Here is a 15,498-nt window from a genome sequence, read left to right on the forward strand (position 1 = left end):
AAAACAGCTTTTTACTGCAAAAAATCATTTTTGCATCACCAGATTTTGAGAGCTATAATTTTTCCATATTTTGCCCACAGAGTCATGTGAGGGCTTGATTTTTGCAGAACAATTTGACGTTTTTATTGGTAGCATTTTCGGGCACAATAAATTTTTTGATTGCTTTCTATTCCGATTTTTAGAAGGTAGAATGAACAAAAACAGCAATTCAGGAGTTTTTTGGGTTGTGGGGTTTATGCCGTTCCAAGTGTGGTAAAATTGATAAGGCAGTTTTATTCTTCGGGTTAGTATGATTAAACCGATGCCTCAATTATATATTTTTTATGCTTTGGCACTTTTACACAATAAAACTATTGTAGAGACAAAATTATTATTTCTGCATTGCTTTATTCTGAGAGCTATACCTTTTATATTTTTTCACTGATGGAGCTATATGGTGGCTTGTGTTTTGTGAGACAAAATGACATTTTCAGCGTTACCATGTTTATTCATATCCATTTTTTTGATTGCTTTTTATTCCCCTTTTTGTTCGACAGTATGATGATAAAGCATTGTTTTTTGCCTTTTTTATGGTGTTCACTAAAGGGGTTAACTAGTGGGACAGTTTTATAGGTCGGATCGTTGCAGATGAGGCTATACCAAATATGTGTACTTCTATTATTTATATTTTTTCATTCTAATGTTTATTTATAGATACAATATGTTTTTTTATTATAATTTAAAAAAATATATATTTTTACAATTATTTAAAAAAAATTTGTGTTAGGGCTAGCAGAACACACCGAGTAAATAAATGAAGTTATTGGTGCATTCGCAGCCTGGTGTCCACCGTGCAGGAGTAACCTGCTGCTAGTAAATGGTACTATATGGTTGTATACGCAAACTATGTTACCTCACAGAGTTGCTGATATAGAAAAGGACTGTGTCCTGTTAAGCTCACAGGAGCACACAGATAACTGCTGAGCAGATATGTCAGTGGTCATGCAGTCAGGAAAGCACACAACCAATTCCTCTCTGATATTCTAGTGGCTTATTTCAGCCGGGCCCTGAATACATGCAACCAAACTCCAGACTGGAGGTGCTGGTATTCTAAAGGTTTTTGCAGCCGACCCTGACCACAGGCATACATAACCACACTGGCGCAAAGCACATAACAAGGATTAATACTAGCACATGGCCGAGCGGTCATGCAAACCTTTTATAGCTGCAGCAACTACAGAACCTTCCCAGAACAACCAATGGGAGGCTGCCAGTGAACTTGAGCAACTTCAGGACCTTCCTAGAGGACCAATGGGAGTTGCTGCAGTACCTGAGCATGTGACCCTTGATCTCCAATGAGAGCTCTTACCCTGGGCATGCTCAGAAGGGGAAAAGTAGAACTTAGTCCCAAAGACGTCTGCTCGCCGCTGACCAGTACTGGCTACCATGGCAGAAGCTGGAAAGGCAGCAGTAACCCTTGCACTGTGTCAGACTGAGTGAGACGCTGGGACCAACGCCTTCGCTGAGCAGGCTTCACTGCGGCAAGAAAAGAATGGGGGACCACAGCAGAGATGGCTCGAGATTCCCCCTGTGCAGAGGCGGGAACTCAATCCCTAACGTTTTGTTTACTTCTTATAACTTTTTTACTGAGTTGCACTATGGGACAATCATTTTTTGCAGGCTGATCGCATGTACAGCATGAGGATGCTGCAGCATCCCCATGCTGTAGAAACTGTCGGCTCTGCACTGACAGAAAAAGTTTTTGATCATGCACTGCGCATAGTCAGCAAGTTTCCTAGCTCTGGTGACCTCCTGGATATCGTCATGAGGACATCTGGTCACCATGGCAACAATCGGGACCTCGCCTCACACAGCGCCGTCTCCGATCCAAAGTCAGAGATGCTGTCAGCCCTCTGCCGACTCCTGAAATGCTGTGATATTTTTTGATTCCAGCATTTCGGGGCTTAAAGTGTCGGGAGTGGGGCGTGTCCACTCCTGGTACTTAGAGCCAGGTGTCAGCAGTCAGAAACAGCTGACACCTGGGGGCAATTGCCCGCACACCACCCATGTGCAAGGGCGATCGCGCATACGTAAAGGCAAAGTATTGTTTCTTCTTGATATCATTTTTTACATGACAAACAACTAACATTTTAACAGAGTTGTGTAGATTTTTTTATAACCATGGCATCTCATTAGAAAAATAGCTTTTTCCTACTTTTGAATTGATCTCAAATCACCGGTAAAATTTGTACCCCAAGAGCTTCATTGCACACATTTTTTATACCACAATTGGTTCTATATAGTGTTCCCTTGAGAAACACATGGCTTATGTTTTCTTTTGTACTTGCGTTTCACAGGGATTCTTACTCATTCTTCTTAGGGATAACACTACATTGACTGCTAATCATTGACAAATTCTGTCTTTTTTTCCATTCAAGTTTGCACAACGACTTTGGCTGTTTTCATTTGGTTGGTGTACCTTTTACATCTTTCGCATTTTCAAAGAACTCAAAAGGCTCCGACTCTCTAGCAAGAATGTTGTTTTCAAATATTGGCACCAAAATTTAGCACCCCATGATCTGGCTTAAACATTTTATTTTGTGCTAATATATTGTAAACTCAGCTTTGAACATTTTGAGTATGTTTTATGACAACTTAACTATTTTCATGGCAAAAGACTAATAAATGTCATTTATACTCTTGTATATTAAGTTTGGCAAAACACAAAAAAACACAAAGCCATTCTTTGCTATCCTTACTAGGCACCAACCTAAGCATCCAGGACCTTTCCTAGTAAATACTGTAACAAGTCAATCCTTTTGTGGATGGCAATCTAATGAATGAAGATGTATGGTTTTCAACAATTTACACAAAACATTTATAACTTTGGAGTGAGATATAAAAATCTTAAAGGTGCTTTAGAAGAAATAACTGAAAAATTGACTGCTTCAGATTGGCAGGATATTGTCAAATATTACTAGAGTATACAGGCTTTCTTTAAAGCATCACTTCAGAGTTTGTTTTTTTTGCAGTGGTGGACAGGTTGCTAGTAATGTAATGTCTCTGCCTCTACTCTCATATTTACCAGCCGCCGTCTTGATCATAAAAATGGATGGTAACCTGGTAGTGGCCAAACACAGGCTGGTCCAAAACATTACTCTTCCGAGTTATTTGAGATCAGATCAAATATTTTGGGCATATCGTATAGATGCTTATTTGATTTCGATATGGGAAAACTAGAGGCTAAGTCAACACCATAAACTTTTTTGTCATGTTTTAAAATAATTCCTGAACATTTTTGCTGTGCTTTTCTAATAAAACTCCCACGTTACAAAATGTAATTCAGAGCTGGGCACCACTTACATAATCTTCATGTGTGTTGGCTATGCAATGCAATAAGCATCAGACTTTGTTGTTTGAAATCTTTCTGTTGTTTCCAATATAAACCTTTTTACAAGTGTGCTACTGCCAATAATAGGACATGTAGGATCAAACAAAAAACTTGTTCACGATGACATTATTCTTTTCGGAGTTGCCGGTCACGTTTTTGTTAATTGTAATATACTATTGGAGGTGATAGCTTCCTCTATATTTGATTGTGCACTCCTCCTATTAGCTTTAGACTTTTTAACTAGTGCTGGATCTTACCTGCCTTTTAAATTTGTAGGCTTTTAACCCGAGAGAAGCATATTTGATAAAAATTACATTAGGTTCCCAGTAAAGAAATGTACGCTTTGTCATAGCTGGTGGGCTCTCACGAATTTGCCAATTTATACACTAAGTAATGTTAATATAAGTATATTCTATTTAGCAGTAATGCAATTCAAATTTCATATATACAATGTTTCAAAACATTTAACCCCTTAACGTCCAATGATGGACACAGTTCCCCATTGGACGCCTCCCCCCGTTTGGCCCGCACCTTTTCTGGGACATGACAGCTGATCAGCTGACATGTGTCCGGAAGAGCCGCAGGTGAAATCGTGATTCACCCACAACTGTTAACATGTTAAATGCCGCTGTGAAACTCTTCCCCCCATTGGTGCCCGTGTCACATGATCGCGGGTCGCCGACAGGTTGGAAAGACAATCTGGGGTCAGGAGAAGACCCCTGTGGTTGTTATTGCTGAATTGCTTTGAGTGCCAATTAGTGGTTGGCAATCATAGCAAGTGAGCATTGGCTGCAAACCTGCTCTATTTATCAGAGGCGATCAGACAAGTGCAGCTTCTAGTCTCCCATGGAGACTATTAAAGCATGCAAAAAGTAAAAAAAAATGTAAAAAAATATTAAAAAAATTAAGAATAAATTAAAAATAAAACAATTAAAAAATCAAATATACACATATTTGGAATAGATGTTTTCAGAATCGCCCGATCTATCAATAAAAAAAAGAAATAACATGATTGCTAAACAGCGTAGTGAGAAAAAAATTAAAAATGCCAGAATTACGTTTTTTTGGTCGCATTAAAATGCAATAACAGGCGATCAAAAGAATGTATCTGCATGAAAATAAAATCAATAAAAACATAAGCTCGGCACGCAAAAGAAAAGCCATCACCCAGCCCTTGCCCCGAAAAATGGAGATGCTACGGGTCTCGGAAAATGACTTTTTTGGGAATTTATTTTCACCACTTAGATAAAAAAGAACCTAGGCATGTTTGGTGTCTATGAACTCGTAATGACCTGGAGAATCATAATGACCGGTCAGTTCTACCATTTAGTGAACCTAGCAAAAAAACAAGCAAAAAACAAGTGTGGGATTGCACTTTTTTTGGCAACTTCAGCTCACTTGGAATTTTTAAAACCAATGGTATGCAAATTGCCTCTTCTGAGAAAAAGAGAACTTAAACTCTATAGCGCCACCTGTTGGAAGTAGCGATCCTACAAGTCACAATCAACCCTTTAACGAGTCGTACAATATGACTTAAGATAAAAGCCAAATCAGTATCTCAATTCGCAGACACGGTGTTTCCGGCTGTAGGCCCTCGTCAGTGAGAAGCACGAGAACTAAAATCTCAGAAGAGGCAATTTGCATATTATATTTCCCAGAGGAGCATTGCACGGCAAATGAGCCTCCTTACCTTGACAAGCCAGAGATGGTATGTCATTCTCCATAAGGTAAAACCAATGGTGTCGTTCAAAAGTACAACTCGTTCCGCCAAAAATTAGCCCTAAGGGTATGTGTCCACGTTCAGGATTGCATCAGGATTTGGTCAGGATTTTACTCAGGTAAAATCCTGACCAAATCTGCACCTGAGGTCACTGGCAGGTCACCTGCATTGTCCTTGCATTGTTTCAGCATTGTAAGGACATGCTTCGTTCTTAAAAGACGCGCCGGATGTCCATTTCCGCGGGTATGCCGCATGCGTCTTTTAATGCATAGTGGAGATAGGATTTCATAAAATCCCCTCCACTATGCTGTAACATCTGGACGCTGCGTCAAACACGCAGCGTTTTCTGAACATGGAAACATACCCTTACATGGCCATTTTGACCAAAAAATAAAAAAAGTTATGGCTCTGGGTAGAAGGGGAGCCTTTAAACACTTACAGAGTGCTGCTTTATTCATTTGTTTGAATATTATTCAGCCCTGATGAAGCATTTGGGAAAAGTGCGTATAGTGTTTGGTGGGTGAGCCTTTCACTACTATGTATTTATTTTTATCTACCTCAATTGAATTAATATTTCGGACTTACTTTTCTGGATACTCCAATCTTGAACATTGTATGGGTATACATATGTAAATAGTACTTCATAAGTTTACTTTTTTAACTCTTTACATTTGCTAGATGCGTTTTATTTAATTTTTGCGTGTCATGTTAATGCATAATACTAAATAAATCTAATTATTTTAAAACTAATCATTGTTATTATTTCAGTCCTGGCACATACATTGCTTTGGTTTTCTCATCTCTACAGTGCCCTCTGGACCTCCTATTGTTTCAATGGTTGCAATTTTTCTTTATCATTCAGTGATAGCATCGTGCACCTGTTCACACTTGTTTTTACTTTGCTAGAATGTGCTCGTTAGGGTTGAGCGACCTTGACTTTTTTAGAGTCGAGTCGGGTTTCGCAAAACCCGACTATCTCAAAAGTCGGGTTGAGTGAAATCGGCCGATTATGTCATAAAGTCGGGATCGACCGAAACACGAAACCCAATGCAAGTCAATGGGGCAGCATAGTCGGCAGTGAGTGGGGGCCAGGAAAACACCTAGAGTGCCGATTTTAATGCCAAAACCATGCATTCTTCTTAATGAAGCTTGTCAATCTTAATTTCCCTTATAATAATAGTTAGGCGTTGGAAATTGGGGGTCAATTGGCTAAAGTTGTGGGGGGTAGGGCTGGTTCAAGTATTTAGTGGGCCCAGGTAATCTGGACCACCTCAGGGCAGTGGAGCAGGGAGAGGTAAGTATTAAAACTTTGCAAGTGCTGTGATCCTGAGCAAGCAGGGGGGGCCCACTCGTTGGCATTGGCACTGGCACAGGGCCCCTCAAAGTACGGCGGTGTGTTTGCACGGCGGGGGCGCCTCCCACCGGCAGCGACACTTTTGCATACTATGAGGGGCCCTGTGCCAGTGACGTAGCCAACGAGTATTCCTCCCCCCACCTGCTGAAGGAACCTGCACTTTCATCTGCACCTTCCTCTTTGTAAGGTGGTATGGTATGCTGGAAGGGGAACCTGACTTTCAGCAGGGTCACATTCTGGCTGTGTAGCGTGCACGGGGAATGTAGCGTTGTGGGTCAATGTACCAGCAGACTCATCTATCACTGGCTGGGCAATGGGCAGGATGAGGAGGAAACACAGATATAGGCCCAAAGAATAAAGTGGGTTACATGCAGTTCAAAATTGGTAACAGGACTAACCAGGGGGCATTGCTTTGTTCAGTGGAGGACAACTGTAATGAGAGGCTGACACAGAGAGTAGGCCCAAATCAGTAAGTAGTCTAAATGCAGTTCAAAATTGGCAACAGTAGTAAACAGGCGGCACAGCTTTGTTCAGTGGAGGAGAACAGCAAGGAGCGGCAGACACCGATAGTAGGCCCCAACCCAACTAGTAGGCCAAATGCAGTCTAACATTAACAACTACTTAACGAGAGCCTGAAAATGGAATTTCAGGACAGGAAACCAGGAAAACAGCAAGGAGCGGCAGACACTGTTAGTAGGTCCCAACCCAAGTACTAGCCCCACTGCAGTTTGATTAAAAAAATGTTTAACAAGAGCCTGAAGATCGAAGCTCAGGAAAAGCATGCCGGAGAACACCTTGGAGCGTCAGACACTGGTAGTAGACCCCAACCCAAGTACTAGCCCCACTGCAGTTTGATTTAAAAACTATTTAACGAGAGCCTGAAGATCAAAGCTCAGGAAATTTAACCCGGAGAACACCTTGGAGCGGCAGACACTGGTAGTAGGCCCCAAGATAAGTACTAGCCCTACTGCAGTTTGGTTTAAAAACTATTTAACGAGAGCCTGAAGATCAAAGCTCAGGAATGGCAACCCGGAGAACACCTTGGAGCGGCAGACACTGGTAGTAGGCCCCAACCCAAGTACTAGCCCCACTGCAGTTTGATTTAAAAACTATTTAACGAGAGCCTGAAGATCAAAGCTCAGGAAAGGAAACCCGGAGAACACCTTGGAGCGGCAGACACTGGTAGTAGGCCTCAACCCAAGTACTAGCCCCACTGCAGTTTGATTTAAAAACTATTTAACGAGAGCCTAAAGATCAAAGCTCAGGAAAGGCAACCCGGAGAACACCTTGGAGCGTCAGACACTGCTAGTAGGCCCCAACCCAAGTACTAGCCCCACTGCAGTTTGATTTAAAAACTATTTAACGAGAGCCTGAAGATCAAAGCTCAGGAAAGGCAACCCGGAGAACACCTTGGAGCGTCAGACACTGCTAGTAGGCCCCAACCCAAGTACTAGCCCCACTGCAGTTTGATAAAAAAAATGTTTAACAAGAGCCTGAAGATCGAAGCTCAGGAAAGGCAACCCGGAGAACACCTTGGAGCGTCAGACACTGCTAGTAGGCCCCAACCCAAGTACTAGCCCCACTGCAGTTTGATTAAAAAAATGTTTAACAATAGCCTGAAGATCGAAGCTCAGGAAAGGCAACCCGGAGAACACCTTGGAGCATCAGACACTGCTAGTAGGCCCCAACCCAAGTACTAGCCCCACTGCAGTTTGATTTAAAAACTATTTAACGAGAGCCTGAAGATCAAAGCTCAGGAAAGGCAACCCGGAGAACACCTTGGAGCGGCAGACACTGGTAGTAGGCCCCAACCCAAGTACTAGCCCCACTGCAGTTTGATTTAAAAGCTATTTAAGAGAGCCTGAAGATCAAAGCTCAGGAATGGCAACCCGGAGAACACCTTGGAGCGTCAGACACTGGTAGTAGGCCCCAACCCAAGTACTAGCCCCACTGCAGTTTGATTAAAAAAATGTTTAACAAGCGCCTGAAGATCGATGCTCAGGAAAGGCAACACGGAGAACACCTTGGAGCGTCAGACACTGCTAGTAGGCCCCAACCCAAGTACTACCCCCACTGCAGTTTGATTTAAAAACTATTTAACGAGAGCCTGAAGATCAAAGCTCAGGAATGGCAACCCGGAGAACACCTTGGAGCGGCAGACACTGGTAGTAGGCCTTAAACCAAAAATTTGGCTCAATGCAGTTTATAAAATGTTCCAGTGGTACACAGGCAGCATTGATGTGGTAAGCGGAGGACAATTTCTATTTGGGACTGCAGACAGACTTAGTAGGCTGTCCCCTGTGGACCATGCATCCACCACATTAACCCAGTGGCCCGTAATGGACATGTAACCTTCCGTGGACATGCCTACTGGTCCATGCATCTGTTCTCAGGTGCACCTTTCTACTATTAGATTGCCTGAGAGCATGGACAATGCGACTTTTTACATGATGGTGGAGGGCTGGGATGGCTATTCTCGCAAAAGAAGTGACGACTGGGTAGCTCTTACCGTGGTACAGCGTAGTCCATCTGGGCTTTATAATTATAAAATAAAGAAAAAAAGTAGGCTGTAGGCACTTTAAAATAGGTTCCAGGGATACACGGGCGGCAGTGGACAGGTCACTGGAGGACTAGTGGAAGGAGGGACCGCAGACAGGCGTATTAGGCCTAACATAACAAAATTTGGCTGTGGGCACTTTTAAATTTGTTCCAGGGGTACACGGGCAGCAGTAGACAGGACACTGGAGGACTAGTGGAAGGAGGGACCGCAGACAGGCGTAGTAGGCCTAACATAACAAAATTCGGCTGTAGGCACTTTTACATTGGTTCCAGGGGTACACGGCCAGCAGTGGACAGGTCACTGGAGGACTAGTGGAAGGAGGGACCGCAGACAGGCGTAGTAGGCCTAATATAACAAAATTTGGCTGTAGCCACTTTTAATTTTGTTCCAGGGGTACACGGGCAGCAGTAGACAGGACACTGGAGGACTAGTGTTAGGAGGGACCGCAGACAGGCGTAGTAAGCCTAACATAACAAAATTTGGCTGTGGCCACTTTTAAATTTGTTCCAGGGGTACACGGGCAGCAGTAGACAGGACACTGGAGGACTAGTGGAAGGAGGGACCACAGACAGGCGTAGTAGGCGTAGCATAACAAAATTTGGCTGTAGGCACTTTAAAATTGGTTCCAGGGGTACACGGGCAACAGTGGTCTGGTCAGTGGAGGACTAGTGGAAGGAGGGACCGCAGACAGGCGTAGTAGGCCTAACATAACAAAATTCGGCTGTAGGCACTTTTACATTGGTTCCAGGGGTACACGGGCAGCAGTGGACAGGTCACTGGAGGACTAGTGGAAGGAGGGACCGCAGACAGGCGTAGTAGGCCTAATATAACAATATTTGGCTGTAGCCACTTTTGATTTTGTTCCAGGGGTACACGGGCAGCAGTAGACAGGACACTGGAGGACTAGTGGTAGGAGGGACCGCAGACAGGCGTAGTAGGCCTAACATTACAAAATTTGGCTGTAGCCACTTTTAAATTTGTTCCAGGGGTACACGGGCAGCAGTAGACAGGACACTGGAGGACTAGTGATAGGAGGGACCACAGACAGGCGTAGTAGGCCTAACATAACAAAATTTGGCTGTAGGCACTTTTAAATTGTTTCCATGGGTACACGGGCAGCAGTGGTCTGGTCAGTGGAGGACTAGTGGAAGGAGGGACCGCAGACAGGCGTAGTAGGCCTAACATAACAAAAGTTGGCTGTAGGCACTTTTAAATTTGTTCCAGGGGTACACGGGCAGCAGTAGACAGGACACTGGAGGACTAGTGGAAGGAGGGACCGCAGACAGGCGTAGTAGGCCTAACATAACAAAATTTGGCTGTTGCCACTTTTAAATTTGTTCCAGGGGTACACGGGCAGCAGTAGACAGGACACTGGAGGTCTAGTGGTAGAAGGGACCGCAGACAGGCGTAGTAGGCCTAACATTAAAAAATTTGGCTGTAGCCACTTTTAAATTTGTTCCAGGGGTACACGGGCAGCAGTAGACAGGACACTGGAGGACTGGTGGAAGGAGGGACCTCAGACAGGCGTAGTAGGCCTAACATAAAATAATTTGGCTGTGGGCACTTTTAAATTTGTTCCAGGGGTACACGGGCAGCAGTGGTCTGGTCAGTGGAGGACTAGTGGAAGGAGGAACCGGAGACAGGCGTAGTAGGCCTAACATAACAAAATTCGGCTGTAGGCACTTGCAATTCTCTTGCAGGGGTACACAGGCAGCATTGGTGTTGTCAGCGGAGGCTGATTGTAATGAGTGTCTGCCAGTTAGTACTCCAAAAACATAAATAGATATTAATGTCTCGCATTACAACAAAACCAAAACACAAAAGGGTGGAATACTTAGGTACAGGGGTGGGCTCCTCTACTGAGTTTTAGACCTAGTAATTTGGCGCTAATTATTTACTGGTGTAAATATAGGACACTGCCCCTGACTATGTTAAGTACCATCATACATGTCAACACAATGGTATTGTCAGTGTCAGGCATTGAATGATGTCAGCGCATAGACTACACATTGGTGGAACTGTGAGAGATAATTGTGCAAGTGGTAGAGCAATGTTTGAGCTGGGGGGGAACTCTCTTGTGGCCGGCGGTACAGGCCCAGGGCCCCTCATGTTACAACAGTGTGTCTGACGTTGGGTGTGCACCACCACCGCCAGAGACACTTTATTGTACTATGAGGGACCCAGTGGCAGTGCCGTCGACCAAAAGCGGGCACACCCACCTCTTCAGACAAACGGCACTCTCACGGGTGCTTGCGCCAAGTGGCGAGACCACGGCCCCTTGGGGGGAGTTTGGCCATTTAGGGAGGTGTAAACATGTCGTATGCTGGACAATCAGCTGATGCAAATTACGCAATTCGAAAAGTCAGTCAGAGTAGTCCACAAGCAAGACCTTTTCATAGGAAAGCTAGGTGTCAGCCGGGCAAGGTTGGGCAAAAGAATTCGAAATCCAGTTGTGGTTCATTTTAATGAAGGTTAGATCATCCACATTTTGGGTAGCCAGACGAGTCCTTTTTTCAGTTAATATTGAACCTGCAGCACTGAATACTCTTTCTGATAGGACACTAGCTGCCAGGCAAGAAAGCTCCTGCAATGCATATTCTGCCAATTCTAGCCAGGTGTCTAATTTGGATGCCCAGTAATCAAATGGGAATGACGGTTGAGGGAGAACATCGATAAGGGATGAAAAATAGTTAGTAACCATACTGGACAAATGTTGTCTCCTGTCACTTTGAATTGATGCTGCAGTACCTGTCCTGTCTGCGGTCATAGCAAAATCACTCCACAACCTGGTCAGAAAACCCCTCTGTCCATTGCCACTTCTGATTTCTGCACCTCTAACACCTCTGGTCTGCTGCCCCCTGCAGCTCGTGTGAGAACGATCACGGGCGCTGTGTGCTGGGAATGCCTGAAGCAAACGGTCAACAAGAGTTGATTGTTTGGTTGCTAATATTAGTTCCAAGTTCTCATGTGGCATAATATTTTGCAATTTGCCTTTATAGCGAGGATCAAGGAGGCAGGCCAACCAGTAATCGTCATAGTTCATCATTTTAGTAATGTGTGTGTCCCTTTTGAGGATACGTAAGGCATAATCCGCCATGTGGGCCAAAGTTCCAGTTGTCAAATCTGCGGTTGTGCTGGGTTGAGGGGCTGTTTCAGGCAAATCTACGTCACTTGTGTCCCTCAAAAAACCAGAACCCGGCCTTGCCATGCCACCAATTTCCCGTGTCCCCGGAAAAGCTTCCTCATTAAAAAAATACTCATCCCCATCATCCTCCCCATCCTCCTCCTCCTGTTCGCCCGCTACCTCGTCCTGTACACTGCCCTGACCAGACAATGGCTGACTGTCATCAAGGCTTTCCTCTTCCTCTGCTGCAGACGCCTGCTCCTTTATGTGCGTCAAACTTTGCATCAGCAGACGCATTAGGGAGAGGCTCATGCTTATTATGGCGTTGTCAGCACTAACCATCCGTGTGCATTCCTCAAAACACTGAAGGACTTGACACATGTCTTGTATCTTCGACCACTGCACACCTGACAACTCCATGTCTGCCATCCTACTGCCTGCCCGTGTATGTGTATCCTCCCACAAATACATAACAGCACGCCTCTGTTCGCACAGTCTCTGAAGCATGTGCAGTGTTGAGTTCCACGTTGTTGCAACGCCTATGATTAGGCGATGCTGGAGAAGGTTCAAAGACCGCTGATAGGTCTGCATACGGCTGGAGTGTACGGGCGAACGGCGGATATGAGAGCAAAGTCCGCGCACTTTGAGGAGCAGGTCGGATAACCCCAGATAACTTTTCAGGAAGCACTGCACCATCAGGGTTAAGGTGTGAGCCAGGCAAGGAATGTGTTTCAGTTGGGAAAGGGAGATGGCAGCCATGAAATTCCTTCCGTTATCACTCACTACCTTGCCTGCCTCAAGATCTACGGTGCCCAGCCACGACTGCGTTTCTTTCTGCAAGAACTCGGACAGAACTTCCGCGGTGTGTCTGTTGACGCCCAAACACTTCATAGCCAATACAGCCTGCTGACGCTTGCCAGTAGCTGCCCCATAATGGGACAACTGGTGTACAACAGTGGCAGCTGCGGATGGAGTGGTTGGGCGACTGCGGTCTGTGGACAAGCTCTCGCTTCTGCAGGAGGAGGAGGAGGGGGTGCAAACGGCTACAGCCAACTGTTTCCTAGACCGTGGGCTAGGCAGAACTGTCCCAAAATTGCTGTCCCCTGTGGACCCTGCATCCACCACATTCACCCAGTGTGCCGTGATGGACACGTAACGTCCCTGGCCATGCCTACTGGTCCATGCATCTGTTGTCAGGTGCACCTTTGTACTCACAGAGTGCCTGAGTGCATGGACGATGCGCTCTTTAACATGCTGGTGGAGGGCTGGGATGGCTTTTCTCGAAAAGAAGTGTCGACTGGGTAGCTCGCAGCGTGGTACAGCGTAGTCCATTAGGGCTTTGAAAGCTTTGTTTTCAACTAACCGGTAGGGCATCATCTCTAACGAGATTAGTCTAGCTATGTGGGTGTTCAAACCCTGTGTACGCGGATGCGAGGCTAAGTACTTCCTTTTTCTAACCAGAGTCTCATGTAGGGTGAGCTGGACTGGAGAGCTGGAGATCGTGGAACTAGCGGGGGTGCCGGTGGACATGGCAGACTGAGAGACGGTTGGAGATGGTATTGTTTCCGCCGGTGCCCTAGATGCAATGTTTCCTACTACGAAACTGGTGATTCCCTGACCCTGACTGCTTGGCCTGGCAAAGAAACCTGCACAGATACTGCAGGTGGTGCGGAAAATGGTGGCCTTACAGTGACGGAGGTGGCCTTACAGTGACGGAAGGGATGTAGCGTTGCTGACTAGCTTCATTGGCCGAGGGTGCTACAACCTTAAGGGAAGTTTGGTAGTTAGTCCAGGCTTGCAAATGCATGGTGGTTAAATGTCTGTGCATGCAACTTGTATTTAGACTTTTCAGATTCTGACCTCTGCTTAAGGTAGTTGAACATTTTTGACAGATGACTTTGCGCTGATCAATTGGATGTTGTTTAAAAAAATGCCAGACTGCACTCTTTCTAGCATCGGATCCCTTTTCAGGCATTGCAGACTGAGCTTTAACCGGATGGCCATGCAGTCCTCCAACAGGTTTTGGCTTTGCCACGCGTTTTGGGCCATCTACGGGCCCGGCAGATGGAACCTGTTGCGACGTTGATGCCTGCTGTGGCCCCTCCTCCTCCGCTTCAGAACTACTGCCGCCTGCATCCTGTTTCCCCAATGGCTGCCAATCGGTGTCAACAACTGGGTCATCTATAACCTCCTCTTCTAGCTCGTGTGCAACTTCGTCTGTGTCACCGTGTAAGTCCGTGGTATAGCGTTCGTGACGGGGCAACATAGTCTCATCAGGGTCTGATTCTGGATCAGTACCCTGAGAGGGCAATGTTGTGGTCTGAGTCAAAGGACCAGCATAGTAGTCTGGCTGTGGCTGTGCATCAGTGCACTCCATGTCAGATTCAACTTGTAATGGGCATGGCCTGTTAACTGTTTCACTTTCTAAGCCAGGGACGGTATGTGTAAAGAGCTCCATGGAGTAACCCGTTGTGTCGCCTGCTGCATCCTTCTCTGTTGCTGTTTTTGCTGAAGAGGAAAAGGAGGCGACTTGTCCCTGACCGTGAACATCCACTAACGACGTGCTGCTTTTACATTTGCCAGTTTCAGGAGAGGAGGCAAAAGTGCTAGAGGCTGAGTCAGCAAGGTAAGCCAAAACTTGCTCTTGCTGCTCCGGCTTTAAAAGCGGTTTTCCTACTCCCAGAAAAGGGAGCGTTCGAGGCCTTGTGTAGCCAGATGACGAACCTGGCTCCACAGCTCGAGACTTAGGTGCTATATTGTTTTTCCCACGACCACCCGATGCTTCACTACCACTATCATCATTACCAGCTGGCAATGAACGCCCACGGCCACGACCTCTTCCACCAGACTTCCTCATTGTTTTAAAAACGTCACCAAACTAACGGTATTTGTTACTGTCAAACAACTTACAAGGTGAACTCTAACTTCTGTATGATTTAGATATCCCTTTATAGGTGGGTGAGACCGCGAGGAAAATCAGGCACGATGTTACACACTCTGTTTTCTGTGGCACCAAATGAGAGAGATGCCACACACGCAGGACTGTCACTCAAGCACAAAGGCCAATATTAATCCCCCAACTTTTTTTTTTTTTCAGGGAGAATTTAGATACCAAATTAAAAAAAAAACACTAGGCTTTCTATGGCCTTCTATTTAAGCGAGATGGCACACTCAGGACTGGCACACAAGCAGAAAGGCCAATATTAATCTCCCACTTTTTTTTTTACTTTTTCTGGGAGAATTTAGATACCAAATAAAAAAAAAAAACACTAGGCTTTCTATGGCCCACTATTCAATAGAGATGGCACACTCAGGACTGGCAGACAAGCAGAAAGGCCAATATTAATCTCCCACGGTTTTTTTATAGTTT

This window comes from Ranitomeya imitator, chromosome 6 (assembly GCF_032444005.1).
Source record: "Ranitomeya imitator isolate aRanImi1 chromosome 6, aRanImi1.pri, whole genome shotgun sequence".
Lineage (NCBI taxonomy): Eukaryota > Metazoa > Chordata > Amphibia > Anura > Dendrobatidae > Ranitomeya > Ranitomeya imitator.